Source organism: Ambystoma mexicanum, chromosome 11 (assembly GCF_040938575.1).
Source record: "Ambystoma mexicanum isolate Mex_15411 chromosome 11, UKY_AmexF1_1, whole genome shotgun sequence".
Classification (NCBI taxonomy): domain Eukaryota; kingdom Metazoa; phylum Chordata; class Amphibia; order Caudata; family Ambystomatidae; genus Ambystoma; species Ambystoma mexicanum.
The window spans coordinates 821,530,230-821,551,161 of record NC_090934.1 but is presented as its reverse complement, the minus strand read 5'-3'; the positions used below and the strand labels follow the sequence as shown (position 1 = coordinate 821,551,161).

Sequence of the window (20,932 nt, the reverse complement as noted above, 5' to 3'; positions counted from 1 at the left end):
ATCCTGTAAAATTGGTAACTTTTCAGTAGCAGTAAAGTGCAGTATATAGCATTCCTGTTGCGCACTGCATCTAGATCCAAAAATTGCTTAATCTACCCCAGAAATTAGAATTCACCCAGTCAAACAGAGGGATCTATAAAGAGCATGGCAAGCAGTTAACATAAGCTACTTCCCCCAAGTTCTCTTGGTGCACTCTGCTGCCCTCTTTTAACAGAAGAATGCAACTGCAGGTCTTGCTTCTCAGCAAGGTACCTACATATAGAATCCTTGGTGCACTCTTGCTAAATCTGCTGGAATGTGTCTTCTATTGTGCCCAAGGTGGTTGTGTATTTGGGGACTCAGGGAAGCAAGGGAGCAGTCTAATGCACTGCAGTGCTAAGAGAGGCATGCCTTTTTCAGAAAAAAGTTCAGGTTTTCTGCCAATCAGAAAAAAATAGCAATGCAATCAGGCCAAAGGCAGAACACACATGCCAGTGAGTCTCTGTGGCGCAATTGGTTAGCGCGTTCGGCTGTTAACCGAAAAGACGCTGCTGTTTTGGGCACAAAGACACAGAGTGTTCCACTCAGTAAACCTGAGTCATTTCTCCCGTGTTCTCTGGGTTCAGCCTACTGTCCCCTTTTAACACAAGTGCGCAACTGTGGCTTTCTCCTCATAGCAAGTTATGGCTACACAGGGGGCATTTGGTGCACTGTTAATGGGCTCTGTCCTCTACTAAATCCCCTGTGTTTGTGGATTACGGGAGGTAGGGAAGTGCTTGATACCCTGATTTGCTGTGGGAAATAGAGTTATTTTAGAAATATTTTCAGGTTGCCTGGGGAGCATAAGCAAACAGCACACCAATCAGGCCCCAGTGCAAGCACTGCATGAGTCTCTGTGGCGCAATCGTTTAGCGCGTTCGGCTGTTAACCGAAAGGTTGGTGGTTCAAGCCCACCCAGGGACGGTGCATTTTGGCTCAAAAATTCAGCGTGACCAACTATGGACTTCTGTTTACCTCTCGCAGGTCTCGTCTGCTGACGTCCAAAAAATCCAATAAACTGCAAGCAATTCTTCTCGCTTGCTTTAGTTTTTCAAAACTTGCCATTCAATTCATAAACATCAAGACTTCATGGGAAGGGTTTTGCTGCAGCGTGTACTGATGCACAGAAGGAAGCTATCCTAGCCAGTCTACTTAAAGAAGCAATGAGGCTCTGCAGGTGCATGTACGTCTCCTACCTTTATTCTGTCATCAGACACACCAGGTGGAGTGCCGCAAGGACCTCGTGGCGCAATGGTAGCGCGTCTGACTCCAGATCAGAAGGTTTCGTGTTCAAATCACGTCGGGGTCATATTTGCTTTTCCCACTCTGAAATATAAAATTGCTCTTCAGTATCTCGTTATTTCAACCTGACTGCATCTTTGTGCTCTGGGCCTAGTTGTTCTGGCGTTTCGAATGTAAGCTTTGCAGCAGGGAAGTATCATATTGACAGACACCCATGAAGGAGATGGTCAACCTTTAAAGCAGGCCAATCTCTATGTTTTACTGGATGCAGCAGAAGTATTTCCTCTTTACCATCTCTTCAAGTGGGCCTGACTGATGTGCTGTTTTGTGCACGCTACGTGGGCTTTGTAAAGCATACCTCTGCCATTTGCATGGCCTCCTAGCGCTGTCAATATTTTCGTGTAATCGCTGAATGCTGCACTGTCCTGGGAACTCTAGGTGTGACTAAAGGATATATGCTGGGGCCCCGAAAGGGGGTCGGCAGTCTAGTGGCAATGCCCATCACTTTGTAGTTTGGGTTTGTGAGTTCAGGTACCGGTCTGGTGTCGGAAACCTGTAAGCGCCCTCCCAATCAACTGTCGGTCCTGGATTGTGAGGGTTTCCCCTTATACTGGTCTCAGAAGACACATTTCCATTTTACTTTTTCACTCTCGCATTGCCTATTTCTCTCTCTCTCATAGATACATTATAGACAAGAGAGACATTGTCAGCGAGAGGGCTTCACAGCACCTTCCCCCATTTCCCTAAGTGCATTGCAAGGGGCTCTGGGAGGCGTGCACATTTGTCTGAAACACAAAGATCCACTGGCAATAAAAAGCGTAGGTCCCTAGTTTGCATTTCTTAGATTTTGAGGTGACACTCAGAGTTGTCTCGGGCGTGACTGTACCTTTCATAGAAGATGTGCTAATCCCCAAACCCTCTTCCTTTGTCCCAGTAATCTGTCTTAGTGCCTCTAGCAAGTTGTTTTCTGAAACAAAGCTTACCTGAACATCGTGTAAAATTGGTAACTTTTCAGTAGCAGTACAGTGCAGTATATAAATTCCTGTTGCGCACAGCATCTAGATCCAAAAATTGCTTACTCTACCCCAGAAATTAGAATTCACCCAGTCAAACAGAGGGATCTATAAAGAGCATGGCAAGTAGTTAACATAAGCTACTTCCCCCAAGTTCTCTTGGTGCACTCTGCTGCCCTCTTTTAACAGAAGAATGCAACTGCAGGTCTTGCTTCTCAGCAAGGTACCTACATATAGAAACCTTGGTGCACTCTTGCTAAATCTGCTGGAATGTGTCTTCTATTGTGACCAAGGTGGTTGTGTATTTGGGGACTCAGGGAAGCAAGGGAGCAGTCTAATGTACTGCAGTGCTAAGAGAGGCATGCCTTTTTCAGAAAAAAAGTTCAGGTTTTCTGCCAATCAGAAAAAAATAGCAATGCAATCAGGCCAAAGGCAGAACACACATGCCAGTGAGTCTCTGTGGCACAATTGGTTAGCGCGTTCGGCTGTTAACGGAAAAGACGCTGCTGTTTTTGGCACAAAGACACAGAGTGTTCCACTCAGTAAACCTGAGTCATTTCTCCCGTGTTCTCTGGGTTCAGCCTACTGTCCCCTTTTAACACAAGTGTGCAACTGTGGCTTTCTCCTCATAGCAAGTTATGCCTACACAGAGGACATTTGGTGCACTGTTGATGGGCTCTGTCCTCTACTAAATCCCCTTTGTTTGTGGATTAGGGGAGGTAGGGAAGTGCTTGATACCCTAATTTGCTGTGGGAAATAGAGCTATTTTAGAAATATTTTCAGGTTGCCTGGGAAGCATAAGCAAACATCACACCAATCAGGCCCCAGTGTAAGCACTGAATGAGTCTCTGTGGCGCAATCGGTTAGCGCGTTCGGCTGTTAACCGAAAGGTTGGTGGTTCAAGCCCACCCAGGGACGATGCATTTCGGCTCAAAAATTCCGCATGACCAACTATGAACTTCTGTTTACCTCTCGCAGGTCTCGTCTGCTGACCTCCAAAAAATCCAATAAACTGTAAGCAATTCTTCTCGCTTGCTTTAGTTTTTCAAAACTTGCCATTCAATTCATAAACATCAAGACTTCATGGGAAGGGTTTGGCTGCAGCGTGTACTGATGCACAGAAGGAAGCTATCCTAGCCAGTCTACTTAAAGAAGCAATGAGGCTCTGCAGGTGCATGTACGTCTCCTACCTTTATTCTGTCATCAGACACACCAGGTGGACTGCCACAAGGACCTCGTGGCGCAATGGTAGCGCGTCTGACTCCAGATCAGAAGGTTGTGTGTTCAAATCACGTCGGGGTCATACTTCCTTTTCCCACTCGGAAATACAAAATTGCTCTTCAGTATCTCGTTATTTCAACCTGACTGCATCTTTGTGCTCTGGGCCTAGTTGTTCTGGCGTTTCGAATGTAAGCTTTGCAGCAGGGAAGTTTCATATTGACAGACACCCATGAAGGACATGGTCAACCTTTAAAGCAGGCCAATCTCTATGTTTTACTGGATGCAGCAGAAGTATTTCCTCTTTACCATCTCTTCAAGTGGGCCTGACTGATGTGCTGTTTTGTGCACGCTACGTGGGCTTTGTAAAGCATACCTCTGCCATTTGCATGGCCTCCTAGCGCTGTCAATATTTTCGTGTAATCGCTGAATGCTGCACTGTCCTGGGAACTCTAGGTGTGACTAAAGGATATATGTTGGGGCCCCGAAAGGGGGTCGGCAGTCTAGTGGCAATGGGCATCACTTTGCAGTTTGGGTTTGTGAGTTCAGGTACCGGTCTGGTGTCGGAAACCTGTAAGCGCCCTCCCAATCAACTGTCGGTCCTGGATTGTGAGGGTTTACCCTTATACTGGTCTCAGAAGACACATTTCCATTTTACTTTTTCACTCTCGCATTGCCTATTTCTCTCTCTCTCATAGATACATTATAGACAAGAGAGACATTGTCAGCGAGAGGGCTTCACAGCACCTTCCCCCATTTCCCTAAGTGCATTGCAAGGGGCTCTGGGAGGCGTGCACATTTGTCTGAAACACAAAGATCCACTGGCAATAAAAAGCGTAGGTCCCTAGTTTGCATTTCTTAGAATTTGAGGTGACACTCAGAGTTGTCTCGGGCGTGACTGTACCTTTCATAGGAGATGTGCTAATCCCCAAACCCTCTTCCTTTGTCCCAGTAATCTGTCTTAGTGCCTCTAGCAAGTTGTTTTCTGAAACAAAGCTTACCTGAACATCCTGTAAAATCGGTAACTTTTCAGTAGCAGTACAGTGCAGTATATAGCATTCCTGTTGCGCACAGCATCTAGATCCAAAAATTGCTTACTCTACCCCAGAAATTAGAATTCACCCAGTCAAACAGAGGGATCTATAAAGAGCATGGCAAGTAGTTAACATAAGCTACTTCCCCCAAGTTCTCTTGGTGCACTCTGCTGCCCTCTTTTAACAGAAGAATGCAACTGCAGGTCTTGCTTCTCAGCAAGGTACCTACATATAGAAACCTTGGTGCACTCTTGCTAAATCTGCTGGAATGTGTCTTCTATTGTGCCCAAGGTGGTTGTGTATTTGGGGACTCAGGGAAGCAAGGGAGCAGTCTAATGCACTGCAGTGCTAAGAGAGGCATGCCTTTTTCAGAAAAAAGTTCAGGTTTTCTGCCAATCAGAAAAAAATAGCAATGCAATCAGGCCAAAGGCAGAACACACATGCCAGTGAGTCTCTGTGGCACAATTGGTTAGCGCGTTCGGCTGTTAACCGAAAAGACGCTGCTGTTTTTGGCACAAAGACACAGAGTGTTCCACTCAGTAAACCTGAGTCATTTCTCCCGTGTTCTCTGGGTTCAGCCTACTGTCCCCTTTTAACACAAGTGCGCAACTGTGGCTTTCTCCTCATAGCAAGTTATGCCTACACAGAGGACATTTGGTGCACTGTTGATGGGCTCTGTCCTCTACTAAATCCCCTGTGTTTGTGGATTAGGGGAGGTAGGGAAGTGCTTGATACCCTGATTTGCTGTGGGAAATAGAGCTATTTTAGAAATATTTTCAGGTTGCCTGGGAAACATAAGCAAACAGCACACCAATCAGGCCCCAGTGTAAGCACTGCATGAGTCTCTGTGGCGCAATCGGTTAGCGCGTTCGGCTGTTAACCGAAAGGTTGGTGGTTCAAGCCCACCCAGGGACGATGCATTTTGGCTCAAAAATTCAGCATGACCAACTATGAACTTCTGTTTACCTCTCGCAGGTCTCGTCTGCTGACGTCCAAAAAATCCAATAAACTGTAAGCAATTCTTCTCGCTTGCTTTAGTTTTTCAAAACTTGCCATTCAATTCATAAACATCAAGACTTCATGGGAAGGGTTTGGCTGCAGCGTGTACTGATGCACAGAAGGAAGCTATCCTAGCCAGTCTACCTAAAGAAGCAATGAGGCTCTGCAGGTGCATGTACGTCTCCTACCTTTATTCTGTCATCAGACACACCAGGTGGATTGCCACAAGGACCTCGTGGCGCAATGGTAGTGCGTCTGATTCCAGATCAGAAGGTTGTGTGTTCAAATCACGTCGGGGTCATACTTCCTTTTCCCACTCTGAAATACAAAATTGCTCTTCAGTATCTCGTTATTTCAACCTGACTGCATCTTTGTGCTCTGGGCCTAGTTGTTCTGGCCTTTCGAATGTAAGCTTTGCAGCTGGGAAGTATCATATTGACAGACACCCATGAAGGACATGGTCAACCTTTAAAGCAGGCCAATCTCTATGTTTTACTGGATGCAGCAGAAGTATTTCCTCTTTACCATCTCTTCAAGTGGGCCTGACTGATGTGCTGTTTTGTGCACGCTACGTGGGCTTTGTAAAGCATACCTCTGCCATTTGCATGGCCTCCTAGCGCTGTCAATATTTTCGTGTAATCGCTGAATGCTGCACTGTCCTGGGAACTCTAGGTGTGACTAAAGGATATATGTTGGGGCCCCGAAAGGGGGTCGGCAGTCTAGTGGCAATGGGCATCACTTTGCAGTTTGGGTTTGTGAGTTCAGGTACCGGTCTGGTGTCGGAAACCTGTAAGCGCCCTCCCAATCAACTGTCGGTCCTGGATTGTGAGGATTTCCCCTTATACTGGTCTCAGTAGACACATTTCCATTTTACTTTTTCACTCTCGCATTGCCTATTTCTCTCTCTCTCATAGTTACATTATAGACAAGAGAGACATTGTCAGCGAGAGGGTTGCACAGCACCTTCCCCCATTTCCCTAAGTGCATTGCATGGGGCTCTGGGAGGCGTGCACATTTGTCTGAAACACAAAGATCCACTGGCAATAAAAGGCGTAGGACCCCAGTTCGCATTTCTTAGAATTTGAGGAGGCACTCAGAGTTGTCTCGGGCTTGACTGTACCTTTCATAGGAGATGTGCTAATCCCAAACCCTCTTCCTTTGTCCCAGTAATCTGTCCTAGGGCCTCTAGCAAGTTGTTTTCTGAAACAAAGCTTACCTGAGCATCCTGTAAAATTGGTAACTTTTCAGGAGCAGTACAGTGCAGTATTTAGCATTCCTGTTGCACACAGCATCTAGATCCAAAAATTGCTTACTCTACCCCAGAAATTAGAATTCACCCAGTCAAACAGAGGGATCTATAAAGATCATGGCAAGTAGTTAACATAAGCTACTTCCCCCAAGTTCTCTTGGTGCACTCTGCTGCCCTCTTTTAACAGAAGAATGCAACTGCAGGTCTTGCTTCTCAGCAAGGTACCTACATATAGAAACCTTGGTGCACTCTTGCTAAATCTGCTGGAATGTGTCTTCTATTGTGCCCAAGGTGGTTGTGTATTTGGGGACTCAGGGAAGCAAGGGAGCAGTCTAATGCACTGCAGTGCTAAGAGAGGCATGCCTTTTTCAGAAAAAAGTTCAGGTTTTCTGCCAATCAGAAAAAAATAGCAATGCAATCAGGCCAAAGGCAGAACACACATGCCAGTGAGTCTCTGTGGCACAATTGGTTAGCGCGTTCGGCTGTTAACCGAAAAGACGCAGCTGTTTTTGGCACAAAGACACAGAGTGTTCCACTCAGTAAACCTGAGTCATTTCTCCCGTGTTCTCTGGGTTCAGCCTACTGTCCCCTTTTAACACAAGTGCGCAACTGTGGCTTTCTCCTCATAGCAAGTTATGCCTACACAGAGGACATTTGGTGCACTGTTGATGGGCTCTGTCCTCTACTAAATCCCCTGTGTTTGTGGATTAGGGGAGGTAGGGAAGTGCTTGATACCCTGATTTGCTGTGGGAAATAGAGCTATTTTAGAAATATGTTCAGGTTGCCTGGGAAGCATAAGCAAACAGCACACCAATCAGGCCCCTGTGTAAGAACTGCATGAGTCTCTGTGGCGCAATCGGTTAGCGCGTTCGGCTGTTAACCGAAAGGTTGGTGGTTCAAGCCCACCCAGGGACGGTGCATTTTTGCTCAAAAATTCAGCATGACCAACTATGAACTTCTGTTTACCTCTCGCAGGTCTCGTCTGCTGACGTCCAAAAAATCCAATAAACTGCAAGCAATTCTTCTCGCTTGCTTTAGTTTTTCAAAACTTGCCATTCAATTCATAAACATCAAGACTTCATGGGAAGGGTTTGGCTGCAGCGTGTACTGATGCACAGAAGGAAGCTATCCTAGCCAGTCTACCTAAAGAAGCAATGAGGCTCTGCAGGTGCATGTACGTCTCCTACCTTTATTCTGTCATCAGACACACCAGGTGGATTGCCACAAGGACCTCGTGGCGCAATGGTAGCGCGTCTGACTACAGATCAGAAGGTTGTGTGTTCAAATCACGTCGGGGTCATACTTCCTTTTCCCTCTCTGAAATACAAAATTGCTCTTCAGTATCTCGTTATTTCAACCTGACTGCATCTTTGTGCTCTGGGCCTAGTTGTTCTGGCGTTTCGAATGTAAGCTTTGCAGCAGGGAAGTATCATATTGACAGACACCCATGAAGGACATGGTCAACCTTTAAAGCAGGCCAATCTCTATGTTTTACTGGATGCAGCAGAAGTATTTCCTCTTTACCATCTCTTCAAGTGGGCCTGACTGATGTGCTGTTTTGTGCACGCTACGTGGGCTTTGTAAAACATACCTCTGCCATTTGCATGGCCTCCTAGCGCTGTCAAAATTTTCGTGTAATCGCTGAATGCTGCACTGTCCTGGGAACTCTAGGTGTGACTAAAGGATATATGTTGGGGCCCCGAAAGGGGGTCGGCAGTCTAGTGGCAATGGGCATCACTTTGCAGTTTGGGTTTGTGAGTTCAGGTACCGGTCTGGTGTCGGAAACCTGTAAGCGCCCTCCCAATCAACTGTCGGTCCTGGATTGTGAGAATTTCCCCTTATACTGGTCTCAGTAGACACATTTCCATTTTACTTTTTCACTCTCGCATTGCCTATTTCTCTCTCTCTCATAGTTACATTATAGACAAGAGAGACATTGTCAGCGAGAGGGCTTCACAGCACCTTCCCCCCTTTCCCTAAGTGCATTGCAAGGGGCTCTGGGAGGCGTGCACATTTGTCTGAAACACAAAGATCCACTGGCAATAAAAGGCGTAGGACCCCAGTTCGCATTTCTTAGAATTTGAGGAGGCACTCAGAGTTGTCTCAGGCGTGACTGTATCTTTCATATGAGATGTGCTAATCCCCAAACCCTCTTCCTTTGTCCCAGTAATCTGTCTTAGTGCCTCTAGCAAGTTGTTTTCTGAAACAAAGCTTACCTGAACATCCTGTAAAATTGGTAACTTTTCAGTAGCAGTACAGTGCAGTATATAGCATTCCTGTTGCGCACAGCATCTAGATCCAAAAATTGCTTACTCTACCCCAGAAATTAGAATTCACCCAGTCAAACAGAGGGATCTATAAAGAGCATGGCAAATAGTTAACATAAGCTACTTCCCCCAAGTTCTCTTGGTGCACTCTGCTGCCCTCTTTTAACAGAAGAATGCAACTGCAGGTCTTGCTTCTCAGCAAGGTACCTACATATAGAATCCTTGGTGCAATCTTGCTAAATCTGCTGGAATGTGTCTTCTATTGTGCCCAGGGTGGTTGTGTATTTGGGGATTCAGGGAAGCAAGGGAGCACTCTAATGCACTGCAGTGCTAAGAGAGGCATGCCTTTTTCAGAAAAAAGTTCAGGTTTTCTGCCAATCAGAAAAAAATAGCAATGCAATCAGGCCAAAGGCAGAACACACATGCCAGTGAGTCTCTGTGGTGCAATTGGTTAGCGCGTTCGGCTGTTAACCGAAAAGACGCTGCTGTTTTTGGCACAAAGACACAGAGTGTTCCACTCAGTAAACCTGAGTCATTTCTCCCGTGTTCTCTGGGTTCAGCCTACTGTCCCCTTTTAACACAAGTGCGCAACTGTGGCTTTCTCCTCATAGCAAGTTATGCCTACACAGAGGGCATTTGGTGCACTGTTGATGGGCTCTGTCCTCTACTAAATCCCCTGTGTTTGTGGATTAGGGGAGGTAGGGAAGTGCTTGATACCCTGATTTGCTGTGGGAAAAAGAGCTATTTTAGAAATATTTTCAGGTTGCCTGGGAAGCATAAGCAAACAGCACACCAATCAGGCCCCTGTGTAAGAGCTGCATGAGTCTCTGTGGCGCAATCGGTTAGCGCGTTCGGCTGTTAACCGAAAGGTTGGTGGTTCAAGCCCACCCAGGGACGGTGCATTTTGGCTCAAAAATTCAGCGTGACCAACTATGGACTTCTGTTTACCTCTCGCAGGTCTCGTCTGCTGACGTCCAAAAAATCCAATAAACTGCAAGCAATTCTTCTCGCTTGCTTTAGTTTTTCAAAACTTGCCATTCAATTCATAAACATCAAGACTTCATGGGAAGGGTTTGGCTGCAGCGTGTACTGATGCACAGAAGGAAGCTATCCTAGCCAGTCTACCTAAAGAAGCAATGAGGCTCTGCAGGTGCATGTACGTCTCCTACCTTTATTCTGTCATCAGACACACCAGGTGGATTGCCACAAGGACCTCGTGGCGCAATGGTAGCGCATCTGACTCCAGATCAGAAGGTTGTGTGTTCAAATCACGTCGGGGTCATACTTCCTTTTCCCACTCTGAAATACAAAATTGCTCTTCAGTATCTCGTTATTTCAACCTGACTGCATCTTTGTGCTCTGGGCCTAGTTGTTCTGGCGTTTCGAATGTAAGCTTTGCAGCAGGGAAGTATCATATTGACAGACACCCATGAAGGACATGGTCAACCTTTAAAGCAGGCCAATCTCTATGTTTTACTGGATGCAGCAGAAGTATTTCCTCTTTACCATCTCTTCAAGTGGGCCTGACTGATGTGCTGTTTTGTGCACGCTACGTGGGCTTTGTAAAACATACCTCTGCCATTTGCATGGCCTCCTAGCGCTGTCAAAATTTTCGTGTAATCGCTGAATGCTGCACTGTCCTGGGAACTCTAGGTGTGACTAAAGGATCTATGTTGGGGCCCCGAAAGGGGGTCGGCAGTCTAGTGGCAATGGGCATCACTTTGCAGTTTGGGTTTGTGAGTTCAGGTACCGGTCTGGTGTCGGAAACCTGTAAGCGCCCTCCCAATCAACTGTCGGTCCTGGATTGTGAGAATTTCCCCTTATACTGGTCTCAGTAGACACATTTCCATTTTACTTTTTCACTCTTGCATTGCCTATTTCTCTCTCTCTCATAGTTACATTATAGACAAGAGAGACATTGTCAGCGAGAGGGCTTCACAGCACCTTCCCCCCTTTCCCTAAGTGCATTGCAAGGGGCTCTGGGAGGCGTGCACATTTGTCTGAAACACAAAGATCCACTGGCAATAAAAGGCGTAGGACCCCAGTTCGCATTTCTTAGAATTTGAGGAGGCACTCAGAGTTGTCTCGGGCGTGACTGTACCTTTCATATGAGATGTGATAATCCCCAAACCCTCTTCCTTTGTCCCAGTAATCTGTCTTAGTGCCTCTAGCAAGTTGTTTTCTGAAACAAAGCTTACCTGAACATCCTGTAAAATTGGTAACTTTTCAGTAGCAGTACAGTGCAGTATATAGCATTCCTGTTGCGCACAGCATCTAGATCCAAAAATTGCTTACTCTACCCCAGAAATTAGAATTCACCCAGTCAAACAGAGGGATCTATAAAGAGCATAGCAAGTAGTTAACATAAGCTACTTCCCCCAAGTTCTCTTGGTGCACTCTGCTGCCCTCTTTTAACAGAAGAATGCAACTGCAGGTCTTGCTTCTCAGCAAGGTACCTACATATAGAATCCTTGGTGCAATCTTGCTAAATCTGCTGGAATGTGTCTTCTATTGTGCCCAAGGTGGTTGTGTATTTGGGGATTCAGGGAAGCAAGGGAGCACTCTAATGCACTGCAGTGCTAAGAGAGGCATGCCTTTTTCAGAAAAAAGTTCAGGTTTTCTGCCAATCAGAAAAAAATAGCAATGCAATCAGGCCAAAGGCAGAACACACATGCCAGTGAGTCTCTGTGGTGCAATTGGTTAGCGCGTTCGGCTGTTAACCGAAAAGACGCTGCTGTTTTTGGCACAAAGACACAGAGTGTTCCACTCAGTAAACCTGAGTCATTTCTCCCGTGTTCTCTGGGTTCAGCCTACTGTCCCCTTTTAACACAAGTGCGCAACTGTGGCTTTCTCCTCATAGCAAGTTATGCCTACACAGAGGGCATTTGGTGCACTGTTGATGGGCTCTGTCCTCTACTAAATCCCCTGTGTTTGTGGATTAGGGGAGGTAGGGAAGTGCTTGATACCCTGATTTGCTGTGGGAAAAAGAGCTATTTTAGAAATATTTTCAGGTTGCCTGGGAAGCATAAGCAAACAGCACACCAATCAGGCCCCTGTGTAAGAGCTGCATGAGTCTCTGTGGCGCAATCGGTTAGTGCGTTCGGCTGTTAACCGAAAGGTTGGTGGTTCAAGCCCACCCAGGGACGGTGCATTTTGGCTCAAAAATTCAGCGTGACCAACTATGGACTTCTGTTTACCTCTCGCAGGTCTCGTCTGCTGACGTCCAAAAAATCCAATAAACTGCAAGCAATTCTTCTCGCTTGCTTTAGTTTTTCAAAACTTGCCATTCAATTCATAAACATCAAGACTTCATGGGAAGGGTTTGGCTGCAGCGTGTACTGATGCACAGAAGGAAGCTATCCTAGCCAGTCTACCTAAAGAAGCAATGAGGCTCTGCAGGTGCATGTACGTCTCCTACCTTTATTCTGTCATCAGACACACCAGGTGGATTGCCACAAGGACCTCGTGGCGCAATGGTAGCGCGTCTGACTCCAGATCCGAAGGTTGTGTGTTCGAATCACGTCGGGGTCATACTTCCTTTTCCCACTCTGAAATACAAAATTGCTCTTCAGTATCTCGTTATTTCAACCTGACTGCATCTTTGTGCTCTGGGCCTAGTTGTTCTGGCGTTTCGAATGTAAGCTTTGCAGCAGGGAAGTATCATATTGACAGACACCCATGAAGGACATGGTCAACCTTTAAAGCAGGCCAATCTCTATGTTTTACTGGATGCAGCAGAAGTATTTCCTCTTTACCATCTCTTCAAGTGGGCCTGACTGATGTGCTGTTTTGTGCACGCTACGTGGGCTTTGTAAAACATACCTCTGCCATTTGCATGGCCTCCTAGCGCTGTCAAAATTTTCGTGTAATCGCTGAATGCTGCACTGTCCTGGGAACTCTAGGTGTGATTAAAGGATATATGTTGGGGCCCCGAAAGGGGGTCGGCAGTCTAGTGGCAATGGGCATCACTTTGCAGTTTGGGTTTGTGAGTTCAGGTACCGGTCTGGTGTCAGAAAACTGTAAGCGCCCTCCCAATCAACTGTCGGTCCTGGATTGTGAGGATTTCCCCTTATACTGGTCTCAGTAGACACATTTCCATTTTACTTTTTCACTCTCGCATTGCCTATTTCTCTCTCTCTCATAGATACATTATAGACAAGAGAGACATTGTCAGCGAGAGGGTTGCACAGCACCTTCCCCCATTTCCCTAAGTGCATTGCATGGGGCTCTGGGAGGCGTGCACATTTGTCTGAAACACAAAGATCCACTGGCAATAAAAGGCGTAGGACCCCAGTTCGCATTTCTTAGAATTTGAGGAGGCACTCAGAGTTGTCTCGGGCGTGACTGTACCTTTCATAGGAGATGTGCTAATCCCCAAACCCTCTTCCTTTGTCCCAGTAATCTGTCCTAGGGCCTCTAGCAAGTTGTTTTCTGAAACAAAGCTTACCTGAACATCCTGTAAAATTGGTAACTTTTCAGTAGCAGTACAGTGCAGTATATAGCATTCCTGTTGCGCACAGCATCTAGATCCAAAAATTGCTTACTCTACCCCAGAAATTAGAATTCACCCAGTCAAACAGAGGGATCTATAAAGATCATGGCAAGTAGTTAACATAAGCTACTTCCCCCAAGTTCTCTTGGTGCACTCTGCTGCCCTCTTTTAACAGAAGAATGCAACTGCAGGTCTTGCTTCTCAGCAAGGTACCTACATATAGAAACCTTGGTGCACTCTTGCTAAATCTGCTGGAATGTGTCTTCTATTGTGCCCAAGGTGGTTGTGTATTTGGGGACTCAGGGAAGCAAGGGAGCAGTCTAATGCACTGCAGTGCTAAGAGAGGCATGCCTTTTTCAGAAAAAAGTTCAGGTTTTCTGCCAATCAGAAAAAAATAGCAATGCAATCAGGCCAAAGGCAGAACACACATGCCAGTGAGTCTCTGTGGCACAATTGGTTAGCGCGTTCGGCTGTTAACCGAAAAGACGCTGCTGTTTTTGGCACAAAGACACAGAGTGTTCCACTCAGTAAACCTGAGTCATTTCTCCCGTGTTCTCTGGGTTCAGCCTACTGTCCCCTTTTAACACAAGTGCGCAACTGTGGCTTTCTCCTCATAGCAAGTTATGCCTACACAGAGGACATTTGGTGCACTGTTGATGGGCTCTGTCCTCTACTAAATCCCCTGTGTTTGTGGATTAGGGGAGGTAGGGAAGTGCTTGATACCCTGATTTGCTGTGGGAAATAGAGCTATTTTAGAAATATTTTCAGAATGCCTGGGAAGCATAAGCAAACAGCACACCAATCAGGCCCCTGTGTAAGAACTGCATGAGTCTCTGTGGCGCAATCGGTTAGCGCGTTCGGCTGTTAACCGAAAGGTTGGTGGTTCAAGCCCACCCAGGGACGGTGCATTTTGGCTCAAAAATTCAGCGTGACCAACTATGGACTTCTGTTTACCTCTCGCAGGTCTCGTCTGCTGACGTCCAAAAAATCCAATAAACTGCAAGCAATTCTTCTCGCTTGCTTTAGTTTTTCAAAACTTGCCATTCAATTCATAAACATCAAGACTTCATGGGAAGGGTTTGGCTGCAGCGTGTACTGATGCACAGAAGGAAGCTATCCTAGCCAGTCTACCTAAAGAAGCAATGAGGCTCTGCAGGTGCATGTACGTCTCCTACCTTTATTCTGTCATCAGACACACCAGGTGGATTGCCACAAGGACCTCGTGGCGCAATGGTAGCGCGTCTGACTCCAGATCAGAAGGTTGTGTGTTCAAATCACGTCGGGGTCATACTTCCTTTTCCCACTCTGAAATACAAAATTGCTCTTCAGTATCTCGTTATTTCAACCTGACTGCATCTTTGTGCTCTGGGCCTAGTTGTTCTGGCGTTTCGAATGTAAGCTTTGCAGCAGGGAAGTATCATATTGACAGACACCCATGAAGGACATGGTCAACCTTTAAAGCAGGCCAATCTCTATGTTTTACTGGATGCAGCAGAAGTATTTCCTCTTTACCATCTCTTCAAGTGGGCCTGACTGATGTGCTGTTTTGTGCACGCTACGTGGGCTTTGTAAAACATACCTCTGCCATTTGCATGGCCTCCTAGCGCTGTCAAAATTTTCGTGTAATCGCTGAATGCTGCACTGTCCTGGGAACTCTAGGTGTGACTAAAGGATATATGTTGGGGCCCCGAAAGGGGGTCGGCAGTCTAGTGGCAATGGGCATCACTTTGCAGTTTGGGTTTGTGAGTTCAGGTACCGGTCTGGTGTCGGAAACCTGTAAGCGCCCTCCCAATCAACTGTCGGTCCTGGATTGTGAGAATTTCCCCTTATACTGGTCTCAGTAGACACATTTCCATTTTACTTTTTCACTCTTGCATTGCCTATTTCACTCTCTCTCATAGTTACATTATAGACAAGAGAGACATTGTCAGCGAGAGGGCTTCACAGCACCTTCCCCCCTTTCCCTAAGTGCATTGCAAGGGGCTCTGGGAGGCGTGCACATTTGTCTGAAACACAAAGATCCACTGGCAATAAAAGGCGTAGGACCCCAGTTCGCATTTCTTAGAATTTGAGGAGGCACTCAGAGTTGTCTCGGGCGTGACTGTACCTTTCATATGAGATGTGATAATCCCCAAACCCTCTTCCTTTGTCCCAGTAATCTGTCTTAGTGCCTCTAGCAAGTTGTTTTCTGAAACAAAGCTTACCTGAACATCCTGTAAAATTGGTAACTTTTCAGTAGCAGTACAGTGCAGTATATAGCATTCCTGTTGCGCACAGCATCTAGATCCAAAAATTGCTTACTCTACCCCAGAAATTAGAATTCACCCAGTCAAACAGAGGGATCTATAAAGAGCATGGCAAGTAGTTAACATAAGCTACTTCCCCCAAGTTCTCTTGGTGCACTCTGCTGCCCTCTTTTAACAGAAGAATGCAACTGCAGGTCTTGCTTCTCAGCAAGGTACCTACATATAGAATCCTTGGTGCAATCTTGCTAAATCTGCTGGAATGTGTCTTCTATTGTGCCCAAGGTGGTTGTGTATTTGGGGATTCAGGGAAGCAAGGGAGCACTCTAATGCACTGCAGTGCTAAGAGAGGCATGCCTTTTTCAGAAAAAAGTTCAGGTTTTCTGCCAATCAGAAAAAAATAGCAATGCAATCAGGCCAAAGGCAGAACACACATGCCAGTGAGTCTCTGTGGTGCAATTGGTTAGCGCGTTCGGCTGTTAACCGAAAAGACGCTGCTGTTTTTGCCACAAAGACACAGAGTGTTCCACTCAGTAAACCTGAGTCATTTCTCCCGTGTTCTCTGGGTTCAGCCTACTGTCCCCTTTTAACACAAGTGCGCAACTGTGGCTTTCTCCTCATAGCAAGTTATGCCTACACAGAGGGCATTTGGTGCACTGTTGATGGGCTCTGTCCTCTACTAAATCCCCTGTGTTTGTGGATTAGGGGAGGTAGGGAAGTGCTTGATACCCTGATTTGCTGTGGGGAAAAAGAGCTATTTTAGAAATAATTTCAGGTTGCCTGGGAAGCATAAGCAAACAGCACACCAATCAGGCCCCTGTGTAAGAGCTGCATGAGTCTCTGTGGCGCAATCGGTTAGCGCGTTCGGCTGTTAACCGAAAGGTTGGTGGTTCAAGCCCACCCAGGGACGGTGCATTTTGGCTCAAAAATTCAGCGTGACCAACTATGGACTTCTGTTTACCTCTCGCAGGTCTCGTCTGCTGACGTCCAAAAAATCCAATAAACTGCAAGCAATTCTTCTCGCTTGCTTTAGTTTTTCAAAACTTGCCATTCAATTCATAAACATCAAGACTTCATGGTGGCTGCAGCGTGTACTGATGCACAGAAGGAAGCTATCCTAGCCAGTCTACCTAAAGAAGCAATGAGGCTCTGCAGGTGCATGTACGTCTCCTACCTTTATTCTGTCATCAGACACACCAGGTGGATTGCCACAAGGACCTCGTGGCGCAATGGTAGCGCTTCTGACTCCAGATCAGAAGGTTGTGTGTTCAAATCACGTCGGGGTCATACTTCCTTTTCCCACTCTGAAATACAAAATTGCTCTTCAGTATCTCGTTATTTCAACCTGACTGCATCTTTGTGCTCTGGGCCTAGTTGTTCTGGCGTTTCGAATGTAAGCTTTGCAGCAGGGAAGTATCATATTGACAGACACCCATGAAGGACATGGTCAACCTTTAAAGCAGGCCAATCTCTATGTTTTACTGGATGCAGCAGAAGTATTTCCTCTTTACCATCTCTTCAAGTGGGCCTGACTGATGTGCTGTTTTGTGCACGCTACGTGGGCTTTGTAAAACATACCTCTGCCATTTGCATGGCCTCCTAGCGCTGTCAAAATTTTCGTGTAATCGCTGAATGCTGCACTGTCCTGGGAACTCTAGGTGTGACTAAAGGATATATGTTGGGGCCCCGAAAGGGGGTCGGCAGTCTAGTGGCAATGGGCATCACTTTGCAGTTTGGGTTTGTGAGTTCAGGTACCGGTCTGGTGTCGGAAACCTGTAAGCGCCCTCCCAATCAACTGTCGGTCCTGGATTGTGAGAATTTCCCCTTATACTGGTCTCAGTAGACACATTTCCATTTTACTTTTTCACTCTTGCATTGCCTATTTCTCTCTCTCTCATAGTTACATTATAGACAAGAGAGACATTGTCAGCGAGAGGGCTTCACAGCACCTTCCCCCCTTTCCCTAAGTGCATTGCAAGGGGCTCTGGGAGGCGTGCACATTTGTCTGAAACACAAAGATCCACTGGCAATAAAAGGCGTAGGACCCCAGTTCGCATTTCTTAGAATTTGAGGAGGCACTCAGAGTTGTCTCGGGCGTGACTGTACCTTTCATATGAGATGTGATAATCCCCAAACCCTCTTCCTTTGTCCCAGTAATCTGTCTTAGTGCCTCTAGCAAGTTGTTTTCTGAAACAAAGCTTACCTGAACATCCTGTAAAATTGGTAACTTTTCAGTAGCAGTACAGTGCAGTATATAGCATTCCTGTTGCGCACAGCATCTAGATCCAAAAATTGCTTACTCTACCCCAGAAATTAGAATTCACCCAGTCAAACAGAGGGATCTATAAAGAGCATAGCAAGTAGTTAACATAAGCTACTTCCCCCAAGTTCTCTTGGTGCACTCTGCTGCCCTCTTTTAACAGAAGAATGCAACTGCAGGTCTTGCTTCTCAGCAAGATACCTACATATAGAATCCTTGGTGCAATCTTGCTAAATCTGCTGGAATGTGTCTTCTATTGTGCCCAAGGTGGTTGTGTATTTGGGGATTCAGGGAAGCAAGGGAGCACTCTAATGCACTGCAGTGCTAAGAGAGGCATGCCTTTTTCAGAAAAAAGTTCAGGTTTTCTGCCAATCAGAAAAAAATAGCAATGCAATCAGGCCAAAGGCAGAACACACATGCCAGTGAGTCTCTGTGGTGCAATTGGTTAGCGCGTTCGGCTGTTAACCGAAAAGACGCTGCTGTTTTTGGCACAAAGACACAGAGTGTTCCACTCAGTAAACCTGAGTCATTTCTCCCGTGTTCTCTGGGTTCAGCCTACTGTCCCCTTTTAACACAAGTGCGCAACTGTGGCTTTCTCCTCATAGCAAGTTATGCCTACACAGAGGGCATTTGGTGCACTGTTGATGGGCTCTGTCCTCTACTAAATCCCCTGTGTTTGTGGATTAGGGGAGGTAGGGAAGTGCTTGATACCCTGATTTGCTGTGGGAAAAAGAGCTATTTTAGAAATATTTTCAGGTTGCCTGGGAAGCATAAGCAAACAGCACACCAATCAGGCCCCTGTGTAAGAGCTGCATGAGTCTCTGTGGCGCAATCGGTTAGCGCGTTCGGCTGTTAACCGAAAGGTTGGTCGTTCAAGCCCACCCAGGGACGGTGCATTTTGGCTCAAAAATTCAGCGTGACCAACTATGGACTTCTGTTTACCTCTCGCAGGTCTCGTCTGCTGACGTCCAAAAAATCCAATAAACTGCAAGCAATTCTTCTCGCTTGCTTTAGTTTTTCAAAACTTGCCATTCAATTCATAAACATCAAGACTTCATGGGAAGGGTTTGGCTGCAGCGTATACTGATGCACAGAAGGAAGCTATCCTAGCCAGTCTACCTAAAGAAGCAATGAGGCTCTGCAGGTGCATGTACGTCTCCTACCTTTATTCTGTCATCAGACACACCAGGAGGATTGCCACAAGGACCTCGTGGCGCAATGGTAGCGCGTCTGACTCCAGATCCGAAGGTTGTGTGTTCGAATCACGTCGGGGTCATACTTCCTTTTCCCACTCTGAAATACAAAATTGCTCTTCAGTATCTCGTTATTTCAACCTGACTGCATCTTTGTGCTCTGGGCCTAGTTGTTCTGGCGTTTCGAATGTAAGCTTTGCAGCAGGGAAGTATCATATTGACAGACACCCATGAAGGACATGGTCAACCTTTAAAGCAGGCCAATCTCTATGTTTTACTGGATGCAGCAGAAGTATTTCCTCTTTACCATCTCTTCAAGTGGGCCTGACTGATGTGCTGTTTTGTGCACGCTACGTGGGCTTTGTAAAACATACCTCTGCCATTTGCATGGCCTCCTAGCGCTGTCAAAATTTTCGTGTAATCGCTGAATGCTGCACTGTCCTGGGAACTCTAGGTGTGACTAAAGGATATATGTTGGGGCCCCGAAAGGGGGTCGGCAGTCTAGTGGCAATGGGCATCACTTTGCAGTTTGGGTTTGTGAGTTCAGGTACCGGTCTGGTGTCGGAAACCTGTAAGCGCCCTCCCAATCAACTGTCGGTCCTGGATTGTGAGAATTTCCCCTTATACTGGTCTCAGTAGACACATTTCCATTTTACTTTTTCACTCTCGCATTGCCTATTTCTCTCTCTCTCATAGTTACATTATAGACAAGAGAGACATTGTCAGCGAGAGGGCTTCACAGCACCTTCCCCCCTTTCCCTAAGTGCATTGCAAGGGGCTCTGGGAGGCGTGCACATTTGTCTGAAACACAAAGATCCACTGGCAATAAAAGGCGTAGGACCCCAGTTCGCATTTCTTAGAATTTGAGGAGGCACTCAGAGTTGTCTCAGGCGTGACTGTATCTTTCATATGAGATGTGCTAATCCCCAAACCCTCTTCCTTTGTCCCAGTAATCTGTCTTAGTGCCTCTAGCAAGTTGTTTTCTGAAACAAAGCTTACCTGAACATCCTGTAAAATTGGTAACTTTTCAGTAGCAGTACAGTGCAGTATATAGCATTCCTGTTGCGCACAGCATCTAGATCCAAAAATTGCTTACTCTACCCCAGAAATTAGAATTCACCCAGTCAAACAGAGGGATCTATAAAGAGCATGGCAAATAGTTAACATAAGCTACTTCCCCCAAGTTCTCTTGGTGCACTCTGCTGCCCTCTTTTAACAGAAGAATGCAACTGCAGGTCTTGCTTCTCAGCAAGGTACCTACATATAGAATCCTTGGTGCAATCTTGCTAAATCTGCTGGAATGTGTCTTCTATTGTGCCCAGGGTGGTTGTGTATTTGGGGATTCAGGGAAGCAAGGGAGCACTCTAATGCACTGCAGTGCTAAGAGAGGCATGCCTTTTTCAGAAAAAAGTTCAGGTTTTCTGCCAATCAGAAAAAAATAGCAATGCAATCAGGCCAAAGGCAGAACACACATGCCAGTGAGTCTCTGTGGTGCAATTGGTTAGCGCGTTCGGCTGTTAACCGAAAAGACGCTGCTGTTTTTGGCACAAAGACACAGAGTGTTCCACTCAGTAAACCTGAGTCATTTCTCCCGTGTTCTCTGGGTTCAGCCTACTGTCCCCTTTTAACACAAGTGCGCAACTGTGGCTTTCTCCTCATAGCAAGTTATGCCTACACAGAGGGCATTTGGTGCACTGTTGATGG

At 46.3% G+C, this 20,932-nt stretch overlaps 17 non-coding genes across 17 annotated transcripts; all 17 read left to right on the top strand.

The window, feature by feature from the left end:
- Positions 1-868: 868 nt before the first annotated feature.
- Positions 869-942, top strand: TRNAN-GUU (transfer RNA asparagine (anticodon GUU)). Its single transcript has one exon. It is a non-coding gene; the product is annotated as a tRNA-Asn (tRNA).
- Positions 943-1,255: 313 nt separating this feature from the next.
- Positions 1,256-1,327, top strand: TRNAW-CCA (transfer RNA tryptophan (anticodon CCA)). The gene has a single exon. It is a non-coding gene; the product is annotated as a tRNA-Trp (tRNA).
- A 1,790-nt stretch (positions 1,328-3,117) lies between these two features.
- TRNAN-GUU (transfer RNA asparagine (anticodon GUU)) lies at positions 3,118-3,191 on the top strand. Its single transcript has one exon. It is a non-coding gene; the product is annotated as a tRNA-Asn (tRNA).
- A 313-nt stretch (positions 3,192-3,504) lies between these two features.
- On the top strand, positions 3,505-3,576 carry TRNAW-CCA (transfer RNA tryptophan (anticodon CCA)). The gene has a single exon. It is a non-coding gene; the product is annotated as a tRNA-Trp (tRNA).
- Positions 3,577-5,366: 1,790 nt separating this feature from the next.
- On the top strand, positions 5,367-5,440 carry TRNAN-GUU (transfer RNA asparagine (anticodon GUU)). Its single transcript has one exon. It is a non-coding gene; the product is annotated as a tRNA-Asn (tRNA).
- Positions 5,441-5,753: 313 nt separating this feature from the next.
- On the top strand, positions 5,754-5,825 carry TRNAW-CCA (transfer RNA tryptophan (anticodon CCA)). The gene has a single exon. It is a non-coding gene; the product is annotated as a tRNA-Trp (tRNA).
- Positions 5,826-7,614: 1,789 nt separating this feature from the next.
- TRNAN-GUU (transfer RNA asparagine (anticodon GUU)) lies at positions 7,615-7,688 on the top strand. Its single transcript has one exon. It is a non-coding gene; the product is annotated as a tRNA-Asn (tRNA).
- Positions 7,689-8,001: 313 nt separating this feature from the next.
- On the top strand, positions 8,002-8,073 carry TRNAC-ACA (transfer RNA cysteine (anticodon ACA)). Its single transcript has one exon. It is a non-coding gene; the product is annotated as a tRNA-Cys (tRNA).
- A 1,790-nt stretch (positions 8,074-9,863) lies between these two features.
- TRNAN-GUU (transfer RNA asparagine (anticodon GUU)) lies at positions 9,864-9,937 on the top strand. Its single transcript has one exon. It is a non-coding gene; the product is annotated as a tRNA-Asn (tRNA).
- A 313-nt stretch (positions 9,938-10,250) lies between these two features.
- On the top strand, positions 10,251-10,322 carry TRNAW-CCA (transfer RNA tryptophan (anticodon CCA)). The gene has a single exon. It is a non-coding gene; the product is annotated as a tRNA-Trp (tRNA).
- A 1,790-nt stretch (positions 10,323-12,112) lies between these two features.
- TRNAN-GUU (transfer RNA asparagine (anticodon GUU)) lies at positions 12,113-12,186 on the top strand. The gene has a single exon. It is a non-coding gene; the product is annotated as a tRNA-Asn (tRNA).
- A 313-nt stretch (positions 12,187-12,499) lies between these two features.
- TRNAW-CCA (transfer RNA tryptophan (anticodon CCA)) lies at positions 12,500-12,571 on the top strand. The gene has a single exon. It is a non-coding gene; the product is annotated as a tRNA-Trp (tRNA).
- A 1,790-nt stretch (positions 12,572-14,361) lies between these two features.
- Positions 14,362-14,435, top strand: TRNAN-GUU (transfer RNA asparagine (anticodon GUU)). Its single transcript has one exon. It is a non-coding gene; the product is annotated as a tRNA-Asn (tRNA).
- A 313-nt stretch (positions 14,436-14,748) lies between these two features.
- TRNAW-CCA (transfer RNA tryptophan (anticodon CCA)) lies at positions 14,749-14,820 on the top strand. Its single transcript has one exon. It is a non-coding gene; the product is annotated as a tRNA-Trp (tRNA).
- A 1,791-nt stretch (positions 14,821-16,611) lies between these two features.
- TRNAN-GUU (transfer RNA asparagine (anticodon GUU)) lies at positions 16,612-16,685 on the top strand. Its single transcript has one exon. It is a non-coding gene; the product is annotated as a tRNA-Asn (tRNA).
- A 305-nt stretch (positions 16,686-16,990) lies between these two features.
- TRNAW-CCA (transfer RNA tryptophan (anticodon CCA)) lies at positions 16,991-17,062 on the top strand. The gene has a single exon. It is a non-coding gene; the product is annotated as a tRNA-Trp (tRNA).
- A 2,177-nt stretch (positions 17,063-19,239) lies between these two features.
- On the top strand, positions 19,240-19,311 carry TRNAW-CCA (transfer RNA tryptophan (anticodon CCA)). Its single transcript has one exon. It is a non-coding gene; the product is annotated as a tRNA-Trp (tRNA).
- Positions 19,312-20,932: the final 1,621 nt, after the last annotated feature.